General features: G+C 45.4%; 1 protein-coding gene across 1 annotated transcript in view; it reads left to right on the top strand.

Moving 5' to 3' along the window:
* The window catches only part of gal3st3 (galactose-3-O-sulfotransferase 3), a 34306-nt gene that overhangs the window by 7858 nt on the left and 2646 nt on the right, over window positions 1–23802 (top strand). The gene's annotated exons all lie outside the window — the stretch shown is intronic.

Genomic DNA, 23802 nt, shown 5'->3' on the forward strand with positions numbered 1-23802 from the left:
CTGTTTTGGTGGGATGGAGTTTAAGCCTTTCATGGTGATGTCACCATGTGGTAAATTAGTTAATAGACCATTAAGAAAGAGAGTTCCAAACCTCTCTGTCAATAGCAGAACATTTTAAGTTTTCCCCTCCCCACTCATACCTCCCAGACAGTCCTAGCTAAATTCTTGCTTGAGAAATTTCCCTTTGCTAAGAAGCTATTTCGGTGTATTTTTGACAATTTTAATTGAAAACAATTACAGTAAGGTACTTAATTGTTAACCAGAAAGGATTTGATATTGAAGAAAAAAAAGCTGCATTGGACCTTTAAAATACATGGTTTCCAGAAAACCCCTGGGCTAAAGCACGTACAGGTCTGGTACAAGGATACGCTAGCTGCGGACTTCAACCCTGGTCCTGCATAGCCTTAGGGTCCTGACCCTCATGCCACTACCTCATCTCTGTGTAGTTGGGTGGTGGGCTCAGGCTAGCCCTCATACAACTACTTCCTCTCTTTCTGTATTTGTGTGGTGTGGTGTGTATTTGTGTGGGGTGTGGTGTGTGGTGGCTGGGCTCAGGGCAGACCCTTCTCTATAGTTATGTGTAACTATTATGTAAATCCGCAGAGGGGTGTGTGTATATGACCGAGGTGAAAACAATGAGGTAATGGAGAGGTAGTACTACAATTACGGTCCTGGAGGTTTCTCTGACCAACTTACCCTGACCAGGAAGAATTCCTGGCCAACTAACAATGCAAGCGTTCTCTATAGTGTGCCCTTTGCCAGTGCCAGACCAACGTGGCAAAGCAGATATAAAAAACAGATGGGCAGGGTTTGCAGAGCCAGGGGTTGGACCTGTGTCCAGTGGGGCCGGGCTGCTCTTGGTGTGGCAAAACATTATTCTCATCTCCTTGTAGATGTACAACATCCCCATCCATGGGGACCTGGATTAAATTGACAGTCGGGAATTGACCGTTGGGGATTAGTGCACGCACGCACGTATGCACGCACCCCACACACACACACACACACACACACACACACACACACACACACACACACACACACACACACACACACACACACACACACACACACACACACACAATTCACACATACAAACAATACACACACACACACACAAGGAGTGTGGGTGGAATAGCAGGATGGGTGTGGTTGGCCTTGTACTGCAGGTGTGGAAATTGAGATTATTTGCCCTCAATCCCTTGTCCTTCTTTTGAGCAGCTGTTGCTAAATTAATTAATTAATGGATTTTCAGGTCAAATAGAATCCGATCCATCGACATGTTCCCAAAATGTTGGAATTCGTAAGCAAGGTCGTGTTCGTCAGACAAGAATAAAGGAAAATGTTTTAAATTTGACAATTGTTATTCAGCATTTAGTTTCAAGGTAAATCCATTTAAACTCAATCACTTTTTGACAGCACCCCTTTTGATTTGAACGAAACCTTCCATACATATAGAAGCCCATTGTAGATGTGCTAAGAAAGTGGCTTTTTGGACCACCACGGGTGTGAACGTTTCCCCTGGGTACAGATCTAGGATAAGCTTCTCCTGCCCCAATCCTAACCTTAACCATTAGTTGGGAAAATGCTAAACTGACCCAAGATCAGCATCTAGGGGCAACTTCACACTACATCCCAGGTTTGGCTAGAAGAGTGGGCGTGACCGTTGGTGTTGCCCTCCGGCGCCATCGCTGTGGTTCCCATGAACCCAAGGAAAGACTACCCCCTCAGAGGAAGGAAACACAAACCCTTTCTCCACATGGTAAGAACATCAAAGGAAGACATCTTCTGGCGCTGCCACACCAATGCCATATCTTAGCCCTGCTCACAATGATGTAACTCCGTGGTTCTCAAACCTCTCCTCCCCAGACGTTTCACAATTTTGTTGTCGCCCTGAACTAACTCACCTGATTTAAGTAGTCAAGGGCTTGATGATTAGTTGGCAAGTTGAATCAGGTGTGCTAGCTCTGGAATAGATCAAATACATGAAATGGCTGGGGGCAGAGAGGAAGAGGTGAAGTGAGAGGGATAACAGGGCCCAACATCTGTCTTCTTCAGCAGGTGGTGTTTTTTTGTGGGGGTTTTTCGCTCACCAACCGAGGAGTTTTTGTATGGAGGTCAATGAGAGTGTAGAATTTGGTTAACAAATAGTTGAATGGCTTAATTGCTATGTGTGGCTTATTTGATCGAATATTCTGTACAGCACTTGGAGATATCAGCTGATGTACGAAGGGCTATATAAATACATTTGATTTGATATACGTTTTGTAAGGATTTGGCTGTTACGAGTGTACTGGTATAAGTAGGACACGTGACATCCCGGCAACTTTGAGATAAAACTATTGATATCGATGTTGTGCCTGGTTGTCACTAGTTACCACAGCCACAACATTATAAACCCCTCCTATTTCGGCAATTTATCTTCTTAACATGTGATTTTAAACCTAACACTAACCTTAACCACACTGCTAACATTATTCCTAACCCTAACCTCAAATTAAGACAACAAATATAATAAAAAAATGTGAATGCATTTTTACAATATAGCCAATTTTAACTTTGTAGTTGGGGTAACTAGTGGAAAACGTAGTGTCTGTTGTTCAAACCCGCCTGTGGTTCTGCCCTCTCATTGGCTAGAATGGTCCCTCCTGATCTTGCCTTCTCCCGACTACCTTACATTTTTGAAGACATTTCTTTTCATTGTTAGAGCGGCCACTAGATTATCTGGCCAATATAATGGATAATCTGTGCTTGGGGTCCCCACAGAGAGGTTTGAGAACCACTGATGTAACTGAACAACACCAGCAGCAATAGGCCATCTAGGTTCACACCACCCTATAAGAACACACTGGATTGCCTGTCTAGTTAAGGCGTCAGCATACATCAATTTGGTTTGATCACAGCAGAACTCGGCATAGCGAAACGACCATCTGTGCTCTCATACTCCCTAAAGACCTTTGCTTGAAAAACGAGAAAATAACAGCAATATTACTGTTGTGCCTCTTGATCCACCGTCACAACGACATAGCCAGAAACAGTTCCCCAAAATAGTCTGAATTAATCTAAGATAAATCAAGAAATCTGTCGTTAATGTTGATGTTTTTGCAAATGATGTCTTACTCGCTCAATTTTTACATCTAACTAAGATGTTTTGTGCGGTAATTCTCAAGTGACAAAATTTGCATGGAAACAAACACTTCACGTTCCCACTCCTACTAGAAGTAGTACTGTTGACCAATCACTGACGGAGGGGCAATGACTTTGACTACCGAACTTCGACTTGCCTCAATTAAAAAATGTGTGTGCACGAACAGCCTGGAGAAAAAACAGCTTGAAGACAAAAACTTCACAAAATGTCAACGTAATATAAGCGCAGACTGGTTCGACTGGGAAGCTTTACAGTGTCCAGTATCGGGAGCCATTATGTGGTAAGCCCCATTAGATATCCACAGGTGCATACACAGGTGTCACAATAGCAACTAAGCAACTGTTGTCCAAACAATCATATTTATCATATTTCCCTGCAGAATATAATCCAGCAGGATGTTTCAAAATACTTTTTCTATTCAAATAAATCCTTACCAGCAGCAGCAGGACACGACTTCAATTTCTTTAGGTTCTTCAACACTAAACAAATCCTCAGAGTAGATAACTTTGAGGTGAAAACACAGGTCAAAACTGCTGTGTACCGTACAAAATAATGATTAAAAATACTGAGAAAATAACAGTGTGAAAGTAACGGTGTCAAGGTCTTCCCCCTTGGGGCCATGACTGGCTGGCAGGGGTCAGTAATAGATTGTCTCCCTACTGACCCGTCTCAGTGCAGAGCGATGTGTGTGTCTGTGTGGTGCAGAGCGGTGTGTGTGTCTGTGTGGTGCAGAGCAACCCTCCCTTAGTGGGTCTGGAGGATTAATGAACCTCTCCTCAGATGGAGGGTCTCTGTTACCTATGGGGCACTGTTTGTAACATGTAAGCATGTATTGTTGTGAGAACGATCTATTCCATGCATACAGTTTGTGAAAAATATTCATTCTTTCCTGCTCTTCCTCTTCTTCCTCCTCCTCCTTCTGGATGGCAGTAGAGGAGAGGTTCGAGGAGCAGGATCTTTAAAACCACTACAGTTTGAGGAGACTGGAGTGGAATCTGATTACAGTCTTTTACAGCACCTTTGTGGCGGCGGGGAGATATCCCATTTACCTCTCTCTCTGTCTCTCTCTCTCTCCCCCTCTACCTCCCTCTCTCCCTCTCCCTCTCACCCTCTCGTTATTATTTCTCTCCTCTTTTTCTGCCCCCCTCTCTCTTTGTGCCTTCCTCCCCGCTCTCCATCCCAGTCTCTTTCCTTCCCTTCTTCTCCAACACTAAAGCTCTGCCAGAGGCTGTATGCCATCTGTTCTGACATTTTTACAATAAGGAGAACTATATTAAAAATTGTTGCATCACAATTAAGAATTCAACCAACCCCACTGGCAGACTTACAGGCATTAGCATGAACCCAGATCTGTTTGTGCTGTCTTGCCAACTTATTGGAAGTCATTGTCAGGCAAGACAGCACAAACAGATCTGGGATCAGGCTACGACTCCTTACAGTGCAAGACATGGCACACACCCTACAGAGGAGGAAAATACAAAGGAAATGACCCCCTTCATCATTATCAGTTGGACCTATGACCTTTACCCCCTGACCTTTGTGGCTTGATTTTTATAGACTCAAATAGTCACTGTGGATGCCCAGTGTGTGTGTGTGTGCATGCGCATGTGTCTTTGGATTTGAGGATGTTATTTGTTTCTTAATCAAGTCATTTTGTTCCTAGATCCTTAGAGGTGATTTAATTAGTCCTCATATATATGACAAATGGCCAATGCTTACCTCAAAAAGAATCAACACACTTTACCAGCCAATTCCCTCCATTATATAATTGCGTCTGGACGGAGTTCTCTTTTAATGGTGTTTAATCATTAAAATATGTACGAACATATTGATCCAGCCATCTGTTTCCATATTAGACATCATTAGAAGTTCTGGGATAGTTGCAACCATAGCCTCTCATATTAATAGATTTATTATAGTATTAGTCACACTAGTATTAGTCGGTGTGTGTGTGTGTGTGTGTACATGTTTTACTATACTTGTGAGTACCAGAAGTCCTCAGCAATAGTAAACCAACTAAAATTCAGAGAAGTGAGGACATTTTGCCAGTCCTCACTTTTAAAAAGGCTATTTTAGGCTTAGGGGTAAGTTAAGGGTTAGAATTGTAGTTAGGGTTAGGGTTTAGGGGTTAGTGGTTATGTTTAGGAGTGAGGGTTAGATTTAGGGTTAAGGGTTAGATTTAGGGTTAAGGGTTAAGGTTAGGGTTAGGGAAAATAGAATTTTGAATAGTCCCCAAAAAGTCCTCACAAGACATAGCTATGTGTATGTGTGTGCGTGTGTATGTGTGTGTCCTACGCCTTGCCCCAACATCCAGTTAATGGTGTGTTTATTTTTCTACCTCCACGTCAGTACAACTAAGTGATGAAAGAAATCTTCAATCCCTTTCGTATGTATACAACCCACACACATATTCTACAGCTACACACCAACCAACAAGCCAAGACCTCTTTCATGTTGTCACTGTCTGTAAACGCAACAGTATGTTAATTGGAGCGTGTGTGTTTTCACCTCTCTCATAGAACATACACGTTCTCACACACACACACACACCCACACACACACACACACACACACACACACGTTCAGATTTATTAAACAAACCTCACATTCCTTCCTTGCTGCTGCTGCTCTTTCGAGTACACTGTGGAAAAATAAACTATACTCAAACAAATCACAGTCTAGCTGCCTTGGCTGGCCACACACATACACACACACACGGATTGCCTTTGGCGTGGCGAATGCTGGTAATTGCTGTTGTGTTTAACAGCAGGGTTAGGCTGTGTGTGTGTGTGTGTGTGTGTGTGTGTGTGTGTGTGTGTGTGTGTGTGTGTGTGTGTGTGTGTGTGTGTGTGTGTGTGTGTGTGTGTGTGTGTGTGTGTGTGTGTGTGTGTGTGTGTGTGTGTGTGTGTGTGTGTGTGTGTGCGTGCGTGCGTGCGTGCGTGCGTGCGTGCGTGCGTGCGTGCGTGCGTGCGTGTGTGTGTTCTATGAGTAGGGTGAAAACAATGAGGTAATGGAGAGGTAATGCTACAATTAGGGGGAAAAATCCTGGCCAACTAGCAATGCAAGTGTTCTCTGTGTGGAGATGTGTAGAGAGGGCAGTGTGAAGACCTTGATAATGTGGTTTTATAACAGAGTACTGTTTACAACTCTCTCGCTAAATTGGCCGCAGGCGGGACCGATAGCATCGTGGTAACTGGCTGTGCTTGGCAGTGTGTGTGTGTGTATATGATTAAAGTGTGTTTTGGAGAAGAGGGACCCAAAATGTAAACTAATTTGGCGATGAGGATGTTTCTTATGTAAATGAACAGCTGATCTGTCAGTTTTATAAGCAGCACTGGCCTGCATGCTTTTTTAAAAATCCCTCTGCTCTCAAAAACAAAGAAAGTAGAGCAAGCTTTTTTAGTGTTTTAGAGAATTGGGTCTATTTCTGGGTTCTATTTTGGTAGAAATTGAGGCAGTCGGTAATGGTCTGTCTGGGTGATTCAAAAGACTCACAGAACGTTTTTGTAGTTCATTTTGGAATAGGCCTTGAGAAAATGGCGATTGCCTGTGTTGCTCCAAAATTACTTGTATGTTTGCTATTCAATTGTATTTTTCTATAAATGGCTGTCTCAAGAGTCTGTCTCAATGTGTGTCTGGCTAACGGGGTGTGGCCCAAGACAAAGACTGTGTCCCAAATGGCACCCTACTCCCTATATAGTGCACTACATTTGACAAGAGCCCTATGGGTTCTGTTGTGCACGATAAATGGAATAGGGTGCAATTTGGGATGCAGACAAAACACCGCTGGGAAAGGGTCTGAAAGTGAATGGGCTTACTGTAGGGAGAAGGGGTTAGGATGGGGGGAAGAAAGGAGGATGGCGGGTGGGTAGCAGAAGGGGAGAAGGGGTTGGGCTGGGGAGGGAGGGAGGGGAGGGATAGAGATAGGGGGGATGGCGGGTGGGTAGGAGAAGGGGAGAAGGGGTTGGGCTGGGGGGGAGGGGTAGAGATAGGGGGGATGGAGGGTGGGTGAGGAGAATTAGGGAAGGGGTGGGGGGGGTAGAGGTAAGGGTAGAGAGGAGGGATGGAGGGTGGTTGAGGAGAAGGGGAGAAGGGGTTGGGCCGGAGAGGTAGGAGGAGGGGACTGGGTAGAATTTAGGGGAAAAGAGGGATGGAGTAAGAGAAGAGGGGGATAGAGAAGGGATGTAAGGTGGGTACGGAGAAAGGAGAAAAGACGAATGTAGGGTAAGTGAGGGGATGGAGGGGATAGAGAGAAGGGAGGAGGAGGGATGAGGTCGTTTTTCGGAAGAGCAGATAGAGAGAGGATGGGTGGAGGGCAGATGAGGAGAGAGGGAGAGAAGGATTGGGAGGCAGTGCAAAGTACAATTTCAAGCCGTTGTATATCAGGTTGATTCTGAGGATTCCAGGAAAAATATAATACTTAAGACTTATGCAAGCAAACAGCCCACTAAGAACTGGGGCCGTACTTATCAGGCATATCAGAGCAGGAGGGCTTATTTAGGTTCCGTTTAGTCTTTTAGATCACAATGAAAAGATTACATGGACCTGATCCTAGGTCAGCACTCCTACTCTGAGTGAGACGCTTGATACATATGGCCCTGAGTCCCTGTGAAAATTATGTCACATTTAGTTGAGTTTAGTTTATTTGATCGTTTAAAACAAGGTACACATACAAAATGATGCACTTGATTAAGAATTATCGAGGATAAACAACAAAAAGTCAGACTTTTTTCCTTTGGGTTCCTCTTTCATGATAGCATTTAGCAAGTTTGGCAAATGTGGCAGGATTTTTAAAAAACGGAAGCTAAAATGGCATGTCAATTTGGTTATTTAGCCATATAAACACAACAACATATACGTACCATACACAAAGGATCTCTATTTGGTCATCCTCATTGGGCTAGGAGGGATTGCTCACAGAGGCACCCTATCTGTCAACCAGGATATCACCTTCCTTTGAAAGCTACACAGAGTTGGAATAGTTTGAACAGGCAGAGGCAGACTATTCCACTCAGAGGATCCTGAATATGAAAAAGTACCTTTCCCTGTCAGGCTTCTGAATCTATATACACACGCACATACACACACGTTAGCTATGCTAGCTCTAGCGTTATGGTTGTGTGAAGAAAGGGGTAAAGTAGTGGATTGACTTTTTTGGGATGTGCCTCTCTGGATTTGACGATTATATTTGTACGACTTACAAGATATAGAAGGGCTATGATGGGGTGGCTCTCTTTCTCTCTCGCTCCCTCTTTTTTTCCCCATTTCAATGCAGTTTTCAATTGAGTACATCCACTGTAGTCTCTGACAGATAGCTGAGTTTCTCAACTCCACGATATGTACATCACATCAAAGGAGTTGAGCGGAGACGACTGCGGGCAGAGTTTACCTCTGACTACATCGAGTCACTGTCGGTCGATATTTGCAAAAAAATGTAAATTCCTAAACCTTTGCAATGTACCTATGTATTTTACTCTGTAGCTGTGTGCCTTTCAATGTTTGCTGAAATCCATACTATTTAAGTAAAACTTTTGTCAAATATAACCACTGACTGTTTCCTCGTATCGACTGACAGCGACTGGATGTAGTCAGAGGTAAACTCCGCCGACAGTCGTCTCCGCTCAACTCCATTGACGTGATGTACATATCGTGGATGTCACGTTCCTGACCTATTTCTGTTAGTTTGTTGTATGTGTTAGTTGGTCAGGATGTGAGTTTGGGTGGGCATTCTATGTTTTCTGTTTCTATGTTGGTTTATGGGTTGCCTGGTATGGCTCTTAATTGGAGGCAGGTGTTTGGCGTTCCTCTAATTAAGAGTCATATTTAGGTAGGTTGTTTCACAGTGTTCGGTGTGGGTGGTTGTCTCCTGTGTCAGTGTTTGTCGCACCATACGGGACTGTTCGGTTTGTTTTGTTTATCGTCATTTTTATGTGTAGGCTATTTTCCCTGTTCGTGCGTTCTTCGTGTTATGTGAGTCCGTCGTTCAGATCTGTCTACACCGTTTGTTGTTTTGTTAGTCTAGTCAAGTTCGTGTTTTCGTGTTTTTTCTTTAATAAATCATGTCTTCAAACTCCGCTGCATTTTGGTTCAATCCCTGCTCCTCCTCTTCTAATGAAGAGGAAGAGGAAAACCGTTACAGAACCACCCACCGATCCAGAACCAAGCGGCGTGAAGTCGAGCAGGATTATACACAGGACTACTGGACTTGGGAGGATGAGCTGGAAGGTAAAGGACACTGGGCTCCCATTGGGGAATATCGCCGCGCTCGTGAGGAGATGGAGGCAGCGAGAGCCCAAGAGCGGTGGTATGAGGAGGCAGCAAGGAGACGTGGCTGGAAGTCCGAGAGGAGACCCCAAAAATTTCTTTGGGGGGGGCTAAGAGGTAGTGGGCCGAGGGCAGGTAGGAGACCTGCGCCCACTTCCCAGGCTTACCGTGGAGAGCGGGAGTACGGGCAGGCGCCGTGTTACGCAGTAGAGCGCACGGTGTCTCCTGTACGAGTGCATAGCCCAGTGCGGGTTATTCCACCTCCCCGCACTAGTAGGGCTAGATTGGGCATTGAGCCAGGTGTCATGAGGCCGGCTCAACGCGTCTGGTCTCCAGTGCGTCTCCTCGGGCCGGCTTACATGGCACCAGCCTTACGCATGGTGTCCCCGGTTCGCCTACATAGCCCGGTGCGGGTTATTCCACCTCCCCGCACTGGTCGGGCTACGGGGAGCATTCAACCAGGTAAGGTTGGGCAGGCTCGGTGCTCAAGGGAGCCAGTACGCCTGCACGGTCCGGTATTTCCGGCACTACCTCCCCGCCCCAGCCCAGTACCACCAGTGCCTACACTACGCACCAGGCTTCCAGTGCGTTTTCAGAGCCCTGTGCCTCCTCCACGCACTCTCCCTATGGTGCGTGTCTCCAGCCTAGTGCCTCCAGTTCCGGCACCGTGCACTAAGCCACATGTGCGTCTCCTAAGTCCTGTGCACACTGTTGTTTCTCCCCGCACTTGTCCTGAGGTGCGTGCCCTCAGTCCGGTACCACGCACCAGGCATATAGTGCGCTTCGAGAGGTCAGTGTGCCCTGTCCCTGCTCCCCGCACTAGGCTTGAAGTGCGTGTCCCCAGTCAGGTGCCTCCAGTTCCGGCACCACGCACCAAGCCTACAGTGTGTCTCAGCCGGCCAGAGTCTGCCGTCTGCCCAACGGCGCATGAACTGCCTGTCTGCCATGAGCCTGCAAAGCTGCCCGTCTGCCATGAGCCTACAGAGCCTTCCGCCAGACAGGAGCAGCCAGAGCCTTCCGCCAGACAGGAGCAGTCTGAGCCATCCGTCTCCGCAGCGCCATCTGAGCCATCCGTCTCCCCAGCGCCGTCTGAGCCATCCGTCTGTCCCGAGCCATTAGAGCCGCCCGTCTGTCCCGAGCCGTCAGAGCCGATAACCAGACAGGATCTGCCAGAGCCGCCAACCAGACAGGATCTGCCAGAGCCGCCAACCAGACAGGATCTGCCAGAGCCGCCAACCAGACAGGATCTGCCAGAGCCGCCAACCAGACAGGATCTGCCAGAGCCGCCAACCAGACAGGATCTGCCAGAGCCGTCAGTGAGCCATGAGCGTCCAGAGCCGTCAGCCAGCCATGAGCGTCCAGAGCCGTCAGCCAGCCATGAGCGTCCAGAGCCGTCAGCCAGCCATGAGCGTCCAGAGCCGTCAGCCAGTCATGAGCTGTCCCTCAGCCCAGAGCGGCTATTTATTCAGAACTGCCCCTCAGTCCAGAGCTGTCTCTCTGTCCGGAGCTGCCTTTCAGTCCGGAGTTGCCCCTCTATCCTGAGCTACCTTTCTATCCTGAGTTACCTCACTATCCTGATCTATCCCTCTGTCCTGAGCTATCCCTCTGTCCTGAGCTATCCCTCTGTCCCGGTGCTGCCCCTGGTGTCGATGTTACCAAAAGGATTTAGTGGGGGTAAGATGAGGGTGGTCATTCATAGGGGGAAATGGAAGCTGGGATTGACTATGGTGGGGTGGGGACCTCGCCCGGAGCCTGAGCCACCACCGTGGTCAGATGCCCACCCAGACCCTCCCCTAGACTTTGTGCTGGTGCGCCCGGAGTTCGCACCTTATGGGGGGGGTTATGTCACGTTCCTGACCTATTTCTGTTAGTTTGTTGTATGTGTTAGTTGGTCAGGATGTGAGTTTGGGTGGGCATTCTATGTTTTCTGTTTCTATGTTGGTTTATGGGTTGCCTGGTATGGCTCTTAATTGGAGGCAGGTGTTTGGCGTTCCTCTAATTAAGAGTCATATTTAGGTAGGTTGTTTCACAGTGTTCGGTGTGGGTGGTTGTCTCCTGTGTCAGTGTTTGTCGCACCATACGGGACTGTTCGGTTTGTTTTGTTTATCGTCATTTTTATGTGTAGGCTATTTTCCCTGTTCGTGCGTTCTTCGTGTTATGTGAGTCCGTCGTTCAGATCTGTCGACACCGTTTGTTGTTTTGTTAGTCTAGTCAAGTTCGTGTTTTCGTGTTTTTTCTTTAATAAATCATGTATTCAAACTCCGCTGCATTTTGGTTCAATCCCTGCTCCTCCTCTTCTGATGAAGAGGAAGAGGAAAACCGTTACAGTGGAGTTGAGAAACCCAGCTATTAGACAGACAGACAGACAGACAGACAGACAGACAGACAGACATAGACACTGATTTATAGCGTTTCCATGATGATGCCACACACACACACACACACACACACACACACACACACACACACACACACACACACACACACACAGGATGGGTGTTTAGAGCTATAGCGTGACATCTTCTGTAATAACTACTGTGACTGGTCCGATCGGAATCTCTGGAATATCTTATTTTGAAGAAGGAGATGATGGAAGTCTAGAATTCCCAGATGGAATTCTGTCACAGACTATAGTCCATTAAGATCTTATGAAAGTGTTTTAATATGTTCTATTTAGTGCTGCGCTGCTGTCAATGTCTTGTGTCACTGCAATATCATTGAGAGGTATTCATCCCTTTTCTCTCTCTCCCATCCCTTCATCCCTCCTCTCCCCTCTATGTGCCTCTGTAACCTTCAAGTGGAACACGCTAAAAGAGAGAGAGTTTGTTACAGAAGTTCTCTTCTGGTTGGGTTGGAGGGGGAGGGGGATTAGACTGGGGGGGGGGTATGGATGTGTGTACGTGGACCTGCAAGCAACTGCGGCCCTTTATGATGAGTTCAGATGTTTTCTGTCCCCCATCTCCATCAAAGTTGCCCATTCCTGGACTAGAGAAATAGAGAGAGAGACACGAGAGAAAAGAAAGAGGGGAGAGAGAGGGTAGAGAGAGAGAGAGAGAGAGAGGTAGAGAGAGAATGTAGGGAGAGGGTGGGTAGAGAGAGAAGGAGAAAGTGAGAGAGATGGTAGAGGGTAGAGAGAGGATAGAGAGAGAAAGAGAGAGGGAGAGAGAGAGGGTAGAAAGAGAGCGAGACAAGGAGAGAAGAGAGAGGGTAGAGAGAGAGAAAAAGAGAGAGAGGAGAGAGTGGGTAGAGAAAGAGAGAGCGACAGTGGGTAGAGAGAGAGAGAGAGTAGAGGGAGAGAGAGGGTAGAGTGAGAGAAGGAGAGAGAGAGAGAGAGAGGGGGGGTAGAGAGAGAGAGAGAGAGAGAGAGAGAGAGACAAGGAGACAGAGTGGGGGATAGTGCAGTTAGAGGGTAGATTCCCCATGCCCTTGGTTGCCGCCGGAGACGCTAGCTCCTTCCCCAAGCTCTGACGATGGGTCATCTCCCCAGAGGCAGAGTGCTGAGTGAACAGCTGGAGCATCGCATGTCAGTCAGCTGCGTGTGTGTGGTATTACTGTAGCAGTGTGACCCCTACCACTGGTTGACATCTGTTCCTACGCCAGTCATATTTTATAACAAAGGGAGGGAGGGGGGGGTCATTCATTCCCCACTTAGCACTGTAAAGGGATAGTTCACCCAAAATGCATTTATAATAATTCATGAAGGATTTATAATCATTATTAGATGGTACCAACAATGTTCCCTCAAAGCCGCGCACTTCCTCGGACTGCCGCGCAAAAGAAATGCCAGGCCTCGCAAAGACGCAAGCGATTGAACTTCACTGAGTTCACCCAATTAGTTTGCGCTATATAGATCCAAAACCAATTCTGTGATCAAATCAACATTATGGCAGCCCCTTTTCAATGCAACAAACCAAAACAAATCTAACTTTGCAAGATTGAGTCTGTGATTTTGTTGTAGGCCGAGCCAGAACGCAACGGAGTAGAATTATATTGGCGAGGGTAGCCCACAAGCGGTCTTTCAATCACCTTTGAGTGAATGCACTTTTCAGATCAGTTCAGATCAGAGTTCATGTGCACATTTGTTGATATTCTTCGCTAGTTAGCGAGTTATTAGCCTAGTTTTAGATAAGCATAGGTCAGCAATGGGGAGTTACTACTTCCTACAAGAGCACAAAATGTGTAGGCTACATTTAAAGCTGTCTTTGAGAAAAAGCTTACGTCTTAATTAAAGAGGCAGTGTTGTATTTTGAGCCAGGCTTGGATATGCAAATAAGCCAATTGTCTAATTCTCTGTAGAGTAAAAATAATAAATTTTATTTCGTAAAGTGGCTTCTTGCATCATACAACACAATTCAATGCAATTTACAGTCACCTATTTGGCCCATGGTGTTCTAATTAATTAATGTCAAGACCTTCATCATGTAAAAACATTTTTTTTAAAGTCTCATGCAATGTAGGCCTGCATTGAACACCCTATATAGGCTAATGTAGGCTATATCATAGATATCAAATCTATTTCCATGTGAAAATGTTATGGGATTTGCTCCATTGATTTTGTTGGCAGGTCGACATTATGCTCAAATAGCCACAATAGCCTATTGGCTACTGTCTAAAACTGTAAGGGCACAGCCTCAGTGTTCACTGTAAACGTGCTGGAAGTTGCACAACATTTTCACAATGTTCAAGTTTCTGTTCACAAGACCACAAATTTTCTGTGTGCCCCAACAAATTAGAGGGAACAGTGTGGAGGTAAATCTAATCGAAATCATAGTCCTGTTACTTCATCCTGAACTGACCAATTTGATAATAGGTTTGTGGGTCTTGTGTCCACTAGAAAACCTAGTGAGGGAGGTCTCTGACAGAAAGTCATCTACGGTCGTATAGGGTCAAAGGTTAGGGGTCAACGTATGAAGTCCGGACAAGACGCCGTCAGCATCGACCATAAGCATCTGCCAGAGGGAGTTGAGAGTTAGCTAGCGTGACGGTCTGCTCGTTACTTCATTAAGGCTAGCCTCAAATCACTTTTATGTTCGGTCACGCAAGATGTCGTGTTGTTCGTTTCACGGCGTGTTTGGCGTACTTTGACTCTACTGTCTGACAATGATTGGTGTAGAATTATTGTAACAGAAAACAGAGGGCCGGAGAAAGAAAAAGGGAGAGAGAGAGAAAAGAAGATAGAGAGAGAAAGGGAAAGGAAAGAAAAGACAGACAGAGAGAAGCAACAGAGAAATGAAGAGAAACTGACAGATTGAATTCCCTCACGTCACACTGAAATGACTGTGACGTTAGTGAAAGACACTGATGTAAACAGCTCTAATGTGGACAAGTAACTCTCTGCCATTTTTCTACAGCTAAACTGATCACATAATGGATGGCAAGGCTTTATTTACGACTCCGTAACAAAAGAGATTGTCGCAAAATCTTTTTTTTAGGTCAAAACACACAAAGACAGAGACAGACACAGACTCTGGCCACACTAGAAAGGAGCCGTGTTTAATTAAAAAGGCCTGATTGAGTTTCACAGCGATTGGCACAGATATGACAGCACAAGAGGTTGACACCCGACACCCACTACACGACTATGATTTAGTAGTAGTCTGTGTGTGTGTGTGTGTGTGTGTGTGTGTGTGTGTGTGTGTGTGTGTGTGTGTGTGTGTGTGTGTGTGTGTGTGTGTGTGTGTGTGACCAGAATCTGGGGCTCACTGACAGAGAGCCACTTAAATCCCTTTCTTATTAACTCTCCATGACACCTGATCCACCATGCGGGGTGGCTCACTCATAGACACACACCACACACAGACTCACTGCTTAAACCCACGGCTCATCTTACCGCTGCAAAATGGTGTTTGCATCTGTGCGCCTCTGGGCCCTTTGTCTCTGCTGTTATCTGGGCGACATCTCATCAGTCTGGTTCTAGTCTGTCTGTCTGTGGCACTAAATGAAACATATGTCTTGGTAAGTACACTTGTGATCTTCAATGGAGGTCAATGGGGCCATATTGTAACTATATAGCAATCTGCTAGGGCTATATTCTGGACATATAGTACATAGTAATAGTATGGGCAACGTAGATCTAGTGGTGGTATGAGCGGCCATTTTGGGAATTCAGAAGACATGGATTAACACCCCTACACTAGCAACAAGTGCCAATGGATCCTTAGTGACCACAGTGGGTCAATACCTTGGTTTAACCTCCCATCCGAAGGACAGTTAAAGCTTGGAGTAGACTAGAACTTTCTTTCTCAACCCTGGCCCTGGGGACCCAAAGGGATTAAGGCCACCACACGTATATATCGGGTGGCCAAGGAGGAAGAAGGAGAAGGGGAGCAAAGTGAAAATTACACGGCTTGGGAACACCTCTTGGAGCCTGTGGTCTGAAAGGGGAAGACTCGGTGAAAGCATGAGGAGGTTTTATAGAGCTTTCGTTTTTGTGGAACCCAGCAGGAAAATATCCTGAAGGCATAGAGTCAGGTGAAGAGAGAGTGGGAATTGTCATGTTATCAGACTTTGGTTTTTCTTTGCATATATAATTATGCATAGTTACACCCTTCTATTAATATGCGTTGTGTTTCTCTTTGCTTTTCAAGTCTTGTGCGATCACTCTCTTAGGAACCAGAAGCTGGAATGGAGAAAGCCAAAAACTCCAGTTGAAATGTCATGCTGTTGTGTGATTATAGATCAGAGGCCATACGTTTCGGAGTTGTAAACCTAATCATTAACTGTGAATGTTAATCATGTTTTTTTATGTTTTATTATCATTGTTTGTTCATTTATAAGTCATTTCCAAGTTCATTTAATGTTGAACAGTATGGAGTTAGATGTTCAAAATGGGGGACTGATGAGTTCTGACTCTAAACTTGAAATATTGTTAATTATCAGGTATCCTATATAAATATTGAGTGCCATAGTCTGGTTTCTACACCAGAAGTGAATGGTTATCTGTAGGAGGAGAATGTAAGGGTACGTAACAACACATCCGCCACGCTGATCCTCAACACGGGGGCCACGCAGGGGTGTGTGCTCAGTCCCCTCCTGTACTCCCCGTTTACTCATGACTGCATGGCCCGGCACGACTCCAACACCATCATTAAGTTTGCTGATGACACAACAGTGGTAGACCTGATCACCAACAACAATGAGACAGCCTATAGGGAGGAGGTCAGAGACCTGGCCGTGTGGTGCCAGGACAACAACCTTTCCCTCAACGTGATCAAGACAAAGGAGATGATTGTGGACTACAGGAAAAGGAGGACCGAGCACGCCCCCATTCTCATCGACGGGGCTGCAGCGGAGCGGGTTGAGAGCTTCAAGTTCCTTGGTGTCCACATCACCAACAAACTATCATGGTCCAATCACACTAAGACAGTCGTGAAGAGGTTACGACAAAGCCTATTCCCCCTCAGGAGACTGAAAAAATTTGGCATGGGTCCTCAGATCCTCAAAAGGTTATACAGCTGCACCATCGAGAGCAACTGCTCGGACTCTGACCGCAAGGCACTACAGAGGGTAGTGCGTACGACCGAGTACATCACTGGGGCCAAGCTTTCTGCCATCTAGGACCTCTATACCAGGCAGTGTCAGAGGAAGGCCCAAATAATTGGTAAAGTGTAACGGGGTGAGTGACTGGTTGCCGGGAAGTCAGGCGCAGGAGAGCAGAGATGGGTGATAACAGGAAAACTTTAATATACACCCTGGCCCAAAGGCACAGGCGAGGCAGCACAAAGCACAACCACGGTAACATGAACCGGATTAAACAAAACAAACAAACCTAGGTTTGAAACAAACCTAGCGCAAGCCAGCCTGTAGCGTAACACCCTACACAAAGAACAATTCCACACACAGACATGGTGTCACGTCCTGACCATAGAAAACCTTTATTTTCTATGGTGGAGTAGGTTAGGGCGTGACTGGGGGGTGTTCTAGTTTATTATTTCTATGTGTAGTCTAGTTTTTGTATTTCTATGTTGGCCTGGTATGGTTCCCAATCAGAGGCAGCTGTCTATCATTGTCTCTGATTGGGGATCATATTTAGGCAGCCTTTTCCCACCTATTGTTTGTGGGATCTTGTTTTTGTTTTGTTGCTTTTGAGCCCTACAAGGCTGTACGTTCGTTTGTTTGTTACTCTTTATTGTTTTGTTGCTGGTTCACATTTAAATAAATGATGATGAACCCAAACCACGCTGCGCCTTGGTCCACTCCTTACAACAATCATTACACACGGGGAAAACAGAGGGTAATATACATTTAGTCTAATGAGGGGATGTGAACCAGGTGTGTGGGAAAACAAGACAAAACAAATGGAAAATGAAAGGTGGAGCGGCGATGGCTAGAAGACTGGTGACGTCGACCACCGAACGCTGCCCGAACAAGGAGAGGGACCGACTTCGGCGGAAGTCGTGTCATAAAGACTGCAGCCACCCTAGTCATGGACTGTTCTCTTTGCTACCACACGGCAAGCGTTACCGTAGCGCCAAGTCTAGGTCCAAAAGACTTCTTAACAGCTTCTACCCCCAAGCCATAAGACTCCTAAACAGCTAATCAAAGGGCTACTCAGACCCCTCTTTTACGCTGCTGCTACTCTCTGTTTATTATCTATACATAGTCACTTTAACAATACCTACATGTGCATATTACCTCAATTATCTCAACTAACCGGTGCCCCTGCACATTGACTCTGTACCGGTACCCCCTGTATATAGCCTTGCTTTTGCTATTTTACTGCTGCTGTTTATTTATTTGTTACTTTCATTTTCTATTTTTTACTTGACACTTTTTTAATAAAACTTCTTGAAGCATTGTTGTTAAGGACTTGTAAGTAAGCATTTCACTGTAAGGTTTTATTCGGCGCATGTGACAAATACGATTTGATTTGATTTGATTTGACACGATGGAGGCAATTAAGCTTGGAATGTGCCGAGGAAAGGCAACCACATGTTGGAAAGCACTGATGGAAAGATGTAGTTTAGTGAGGAAGGAGGCCAAGGTCGGATCACATTAAGGGAGAAGTACTTATCTTCCTGCCTAGCAATAAACATGTATTGTTCAGAGGCAAGGCGGAAGTTCCGGCAAAAATGTGGCTATATACACTACCACCGGTGGAAACATGTCTGTGTGTGGGTTGCACTAACATGGATTAACTCTTAAACTGGGTTGAATCAAGGTTTATCTATTAATCTTGTTGCACCAAATGTTAAACCTAGTTTTAAATTAATCATAGTTAAATTAAATGTTTCCTTTAATCTAAATGTAGTTTTCACTTCAAACCTAGATACATTTTAAGCCTGTTGCTCAATGAATTCTTGTTAAAAAATATAAACTTAGATTGGAGATTAATTCTAAACTGACACTTGAGGTGGTTTAACTGATCAAATGGCAGCATAACTACTGTGGAGAGACCAAAATGACAGAGTTCCTCAGAGAATAATTAGAGACAGGTTTAATCCTGTTGAGTTTTATGATAACGATGCGTTTTCAAGGAGGTACCGCTTCTCCAAGGACTCTGTAATGCAACTGGAAAGAAAGGTTGGACCGACCGTTAAGCATAGGAGTGATAGAAACGCAGCTGTACCCCCACTACTTTAGATCTTGGTGACCCTACGCTTCTACACAACTGGATGTTATCCAGATGATGGATGAGGATCTTTTTGGACTCCACAAGTCAACCGTCTACAGGATTGTAGTCAGAATGTCCAATGTTATTCCCAGTCGGAAATCAAATCAAATGTTATTGGTCACATACACATGGTTAGCAGATGTTATTGCGAGTGTAGCGAAATGCTTGTGCTTCTAGTTCCGACAGTGCACTAATATCGAACAGTAATCTAAAAATTCCACAACAACTACCCAATGCACACAAATCTAAGTAAAGGGATGGAATAACAATATATACATATAAATATATGGATGAGCGATGACTGCATAGGCAAGATGCAATAGATGGTATAAAATACAGTACCCTTGTGGGGCTCCAGTGTTGAGGATCAGCGAAGTGGAGATGTTGGTTCCTACCCTCACCACCTGGGGGCGGCCCGTCAGGAAGTCCAGGAACCAATTGCACAGGGTGGGGTTGAGACCCAGGGCCTCAAGCTTAATGATGAGCTTGGAAGGTACTATTGTGTTGAATGCTGAGCTGTAGTCAATGAACAGCATTCTTAAATAGGTGTTCCTCTTGTCTAGATGGGATAGGGCAGTGTGCAGTGTGCTGGCGATTGCATCGTCTGTGGACCTTTTGGGGCGGTATGCAAATTGAAGTGGGTCTGGGGTGGTAGGTAAGGTGGAGTTGATATGATCCTCGACTATTCTCTCAAAGCACTTCATGATGGCAGAAGTGAGTGCTACCTGGCGATAGTCATTTAGTTCAGTTACCTTTGCCTTCTTGGGAACAGGAACAATGTTGGCCATCTTGAAGCATGTGGGGAAAGCAGACTGGGATAGGGAGAGGTTGAATATGTCTATAAACACACCAGCCAGCTGGTCTGCGCGTGTTCTGAGGACACGGCTAGGGATGCTATCTGGGCCGGCAGCCTTGAGAGGGTTAACACGTTTAAATGTCTTACTCACGTAGGCCACGGAGAAGGAGAGCCCACAGTCCTTGGTAGCGGGCCGCATCGGTGGCACTGTGTTATCAAAGCGGGCAAAAAAGGTGTTTAGTTTGTCTGGAAGCAAGACGTCGGTGTCCGTGACATGGCTGATTTTATTTTTGTAGTCCGTGAATGTCTGTAGTCCCTGCCACATACGTCTCGTGTCTGAGCCGTTGAATTGCGACTCCACTTTGTCCCTATACCGACATTTCGCTTGTTTGATTGCCTTGCTGAGGGAATAACTACACTGTTTGTATTCGGCCATATTCCCAGTCATCTTTCCTTGGTTAAATGCGGTGGTTCGCGCGGATAGATGGTGGGAGGGCCGGGGAGGGCCTTGTATGCATCGCAGAAGTTAGAGTAGCAGTGATCCAGTGTATTGCCAGCACGAGTGCTACAATCAATCAATATGATAGAACTTAGGTAGCCTTGTTCTCAAATTTGCTTTGTTAAAATCCCCAGCTACAATAAATGCAGCCTCGGGATATATGATTTCTAGTACATAAGGTTCAAGCCTACAGAGGAAACAGCAGCTGGATTTTACAGGAGAGCTAGATTCCCAGGTGTACTATGGGCAATAGACTGTACACACATTCCTATTCTCAACCCTGGTGGTGAGAATGGAGAACTCTTCCGTAATCGTAAAGGTTACTCCTCCGTCAACGTGCAGGCTGTCTGTGATGACCAAGGTCAGCTCACCAACATCGTAACTAGATGGCCAGGATCCACCCATGACAGCACAATCTTTGACAATAGTTGTCTGTATGCAATTCTGGAAAGGGGGCTATATGAAGGCCACCTACTGGGTGACAATGGATATGCCTGTTGTGGGTACCTTATGACTCCCCCTTTAAACCCCCAGTCACCTGAAGAGAGAGAATACAACACCTCTCATATCCTGGCAAGAGGTCACATAAAGAGAGTTTTTGGAGTGTGGGAAAAAATATTTCCCCTGCCTAAAGGATGGCCTCCGCACGAAGATGGACACTACACTGACAATCATTATTGCAGTGGCGGTACTGTATAACTTTGGCAAGAGACAAGAAGACGAGCTACCTGAGGAGGCTGAGGAGGACCTACCTGCGGAGAATGCAGAAGATGGCCAGGTGCAACATGCTGCCAATGCAAATGGGAATGCTGTGAGGAGAACCTTGATTGAGAACCATTTTGCAGCCTTAGGTGTGTATAATGTAACATTGGTAACATGTAAAAAGCAATATTATATTTTCATTGGCACATACAATTCCTAATCAGGCTAAATCTATTATTAAGACTTTGTTATTCTCAATACCATACAGGGTGGAACTCGACGCACCAGAACACAAGAGTGGGGACAAGACTGGAGGATACCAAATTGCTTAGGAAAGCATTGTTTTAAATAATTGCTTAAAGAAGTAAAAAGATCAGCATTCTTTACACAGTGGGCATTTGTTTCCCTGAAGGAGCTTCTGTTTCTGAATTTGCAGTAGCTCTTTTTGTAAATTCAGGAACCCAATCTGCAGTAGATTGTTCTCTCACTCCAGCTCCAAAACATCAATAGGAGCTTGGTTCATGTCAGTTCTGGGGCGTTTGCTTGGCGTGTTTGGTGTTTTTTCCGCTGGTTCAAGATCCAGGCACTGCTGTTTCTCCGCAGCACAGGGTCTCAGCTCAACTAAAGGAAAGGAAAGAAAGAAAATTACCTCATTATTACTAGGCTATTTACGTGCCCATTTTGTACAACAATTGAATTGGGGCTTATGATGTGTCCAGCCTTGGTACGAATGATGATGTTATGCAACATGCATCCTTTTTGGCTTTTAAGTTTTTCCAGCACTCCTTCATCCGATTTGGGTCCCTCTTCTTTTTAATCCGTGTCGATCCATTAAATCTGTTCTTCTTTTTGACAGTCTTGTTGTCTGTCTTTTTATCCTCCAGTACTTATCTAAATTCCTCCATCAGAGCCAACAATAGTTTTTTTTTTCAAAAGCAGAGACATTTGAACCTCTTGGACGTGCCATGATCAGGTGGCTTGCGGACAAATAATAAATGCCTAAATAAGTAACAATAATAATAAATTATTTTTTATGCTAGCTAGCATGGTTTATAAACTAGCTAGCTACAGTAGCTAATGTTAGCTAACGAATGAGATTTCTGTCTAGTACTGGCTAAATAACAGATTTTATTTCAAATCAGCAAACCCATGAGAACCTTTCACGTTGGAGTTGCAGTAGTTCTAACATTACATTGTTATTATTTCATCAAGGAACAGCAATTTTGTGGCCTCATTTGTCAAGTAAGCTAGCTACTTCGCTTCAACTCACGAAATGCCTCATATATTGGTGTAACATGTCACTAATCATAGTTTAAAACCGTTGATCATAGATTTACTGATCCAGATTTTAAATTAAGTGGTGCAACACATCTCTGATGAATTATAAACCTAGATTTACAAAACCTATATTAGCTCTAATCCTAGATTAATTTAAACCATGTTGGTGCAACCCACCCTTTGTCTTATGCAGCTGTATGACCCAATGGGTGAATAAACTTGGTTTGAGCTTTACTAATCGTCCGTGAGCTTTTATGAGGTTCAGATAGAACCTAACACCCCCTACACTAGCGACAAGTGCCATGGGATCCTTAGTGACCACAATGGGTCAAGACCTCGGATTAACCTCCCATCCGAAGGACAGTTAGAGCCTGGAGTAGACTAGAGCTGTCTTTCTCAACCCTGGCCCTGGGGACCCAAAGGGATGTTCATTTCTGTTTTTTGCCCTCGCACCACCAACACACTTGATTCAACTAATCAACTCATTATCAAGCCTTTCAAATAGAATCAGGTGTGTTAGATGCTAGGGCAAAAACAAAAATGTGCACCCGTTTGGGTCTCCAGGAGCAGGATTGAGAACTGCTGGACTAGAGAAAGTAGTTGTGGAAATGTGGTTACAATGTCAGTAAGTAACCCGACCTGACATGCTGAGGAATGGGATAGTGTAATCAAGAGGCGACATTGGCAGGAGTCCATTAAAATGCAGGAGGAGAGGAGGTTGGCTTGGAATCTTGAGGCGAGGTGACATAGGCAACCTGGAAGCTGTCATTGTGTACCACTCTCACTCACCCTATTCCATTGAATGAGAACATGTTCTAATGTTCTATGTTTCTATTCTATTCTACCTGCAGGATGGACCTGTTTTTTTTTACCCCCTTTTTCTCTCCAATTTCGTGGTATCCAATTGGTAGTTACAGTCTTGTCCCGTTGTTGCAACTCCCGTACGGACTCGGGAGAGGAGTAGGTTGAGAGCCGTGCGTCCCCCCGAAACACAACCCAACCAAGCCGCACTGCTTCTTGACAAAATGCCCACTTAACCCGGAAGCCAGCCGCACCAATGTGTCGGAGGAAACACAGTATGCCTGGCGACCGTGTCAGCGTGCATTGCACACCGGCCCGCCACAGGAGTCACTAGTGCGCGATGGGACAAGAACATCCCTGCCGGCCAAACCCTCCCCTAACCCGGACGATGCTGGACCAATTGTGCGCCGACCCATGGGTCTCCCGGTCGCGGCCGGCTACGACAGAGCCTGGACTCGAACCAGGATCTCTAGTGGCACCGCTAGCACTGCTAGCACAGTGCCTTTGACCACTGCACCACTTGGGAGGCCATCAACAGGGTCTGCTTTAAGTAATGTACGCATCTTGATGAGTCCTAAGAGGAATGAGCTAATGGATTCTCAGTATTCTAGCTAGGTACATCCAGTCCACTGCCTATTATGAATATTCAAAGAGGCTAATAAGAAGAACGCGATGCCACTATCATTCAAATGTGACAAAAG

The sequence above is a fragment of the Salvelinus fontinalis genome, chromosome 11, assembly GCF_029448725.1.
Source record: "Salvelinus fontinalis isolate EN_2023a chromosome 11, ASM2944872v1, whole genome shotgun sequence".
NCBI classification, from domain to species: Eukaryota; Metazoa; Chordata; class Actinopteri; order Salmoniformes; family Salmonidae; genus Salvelinus; species Salvelinus fontinalis.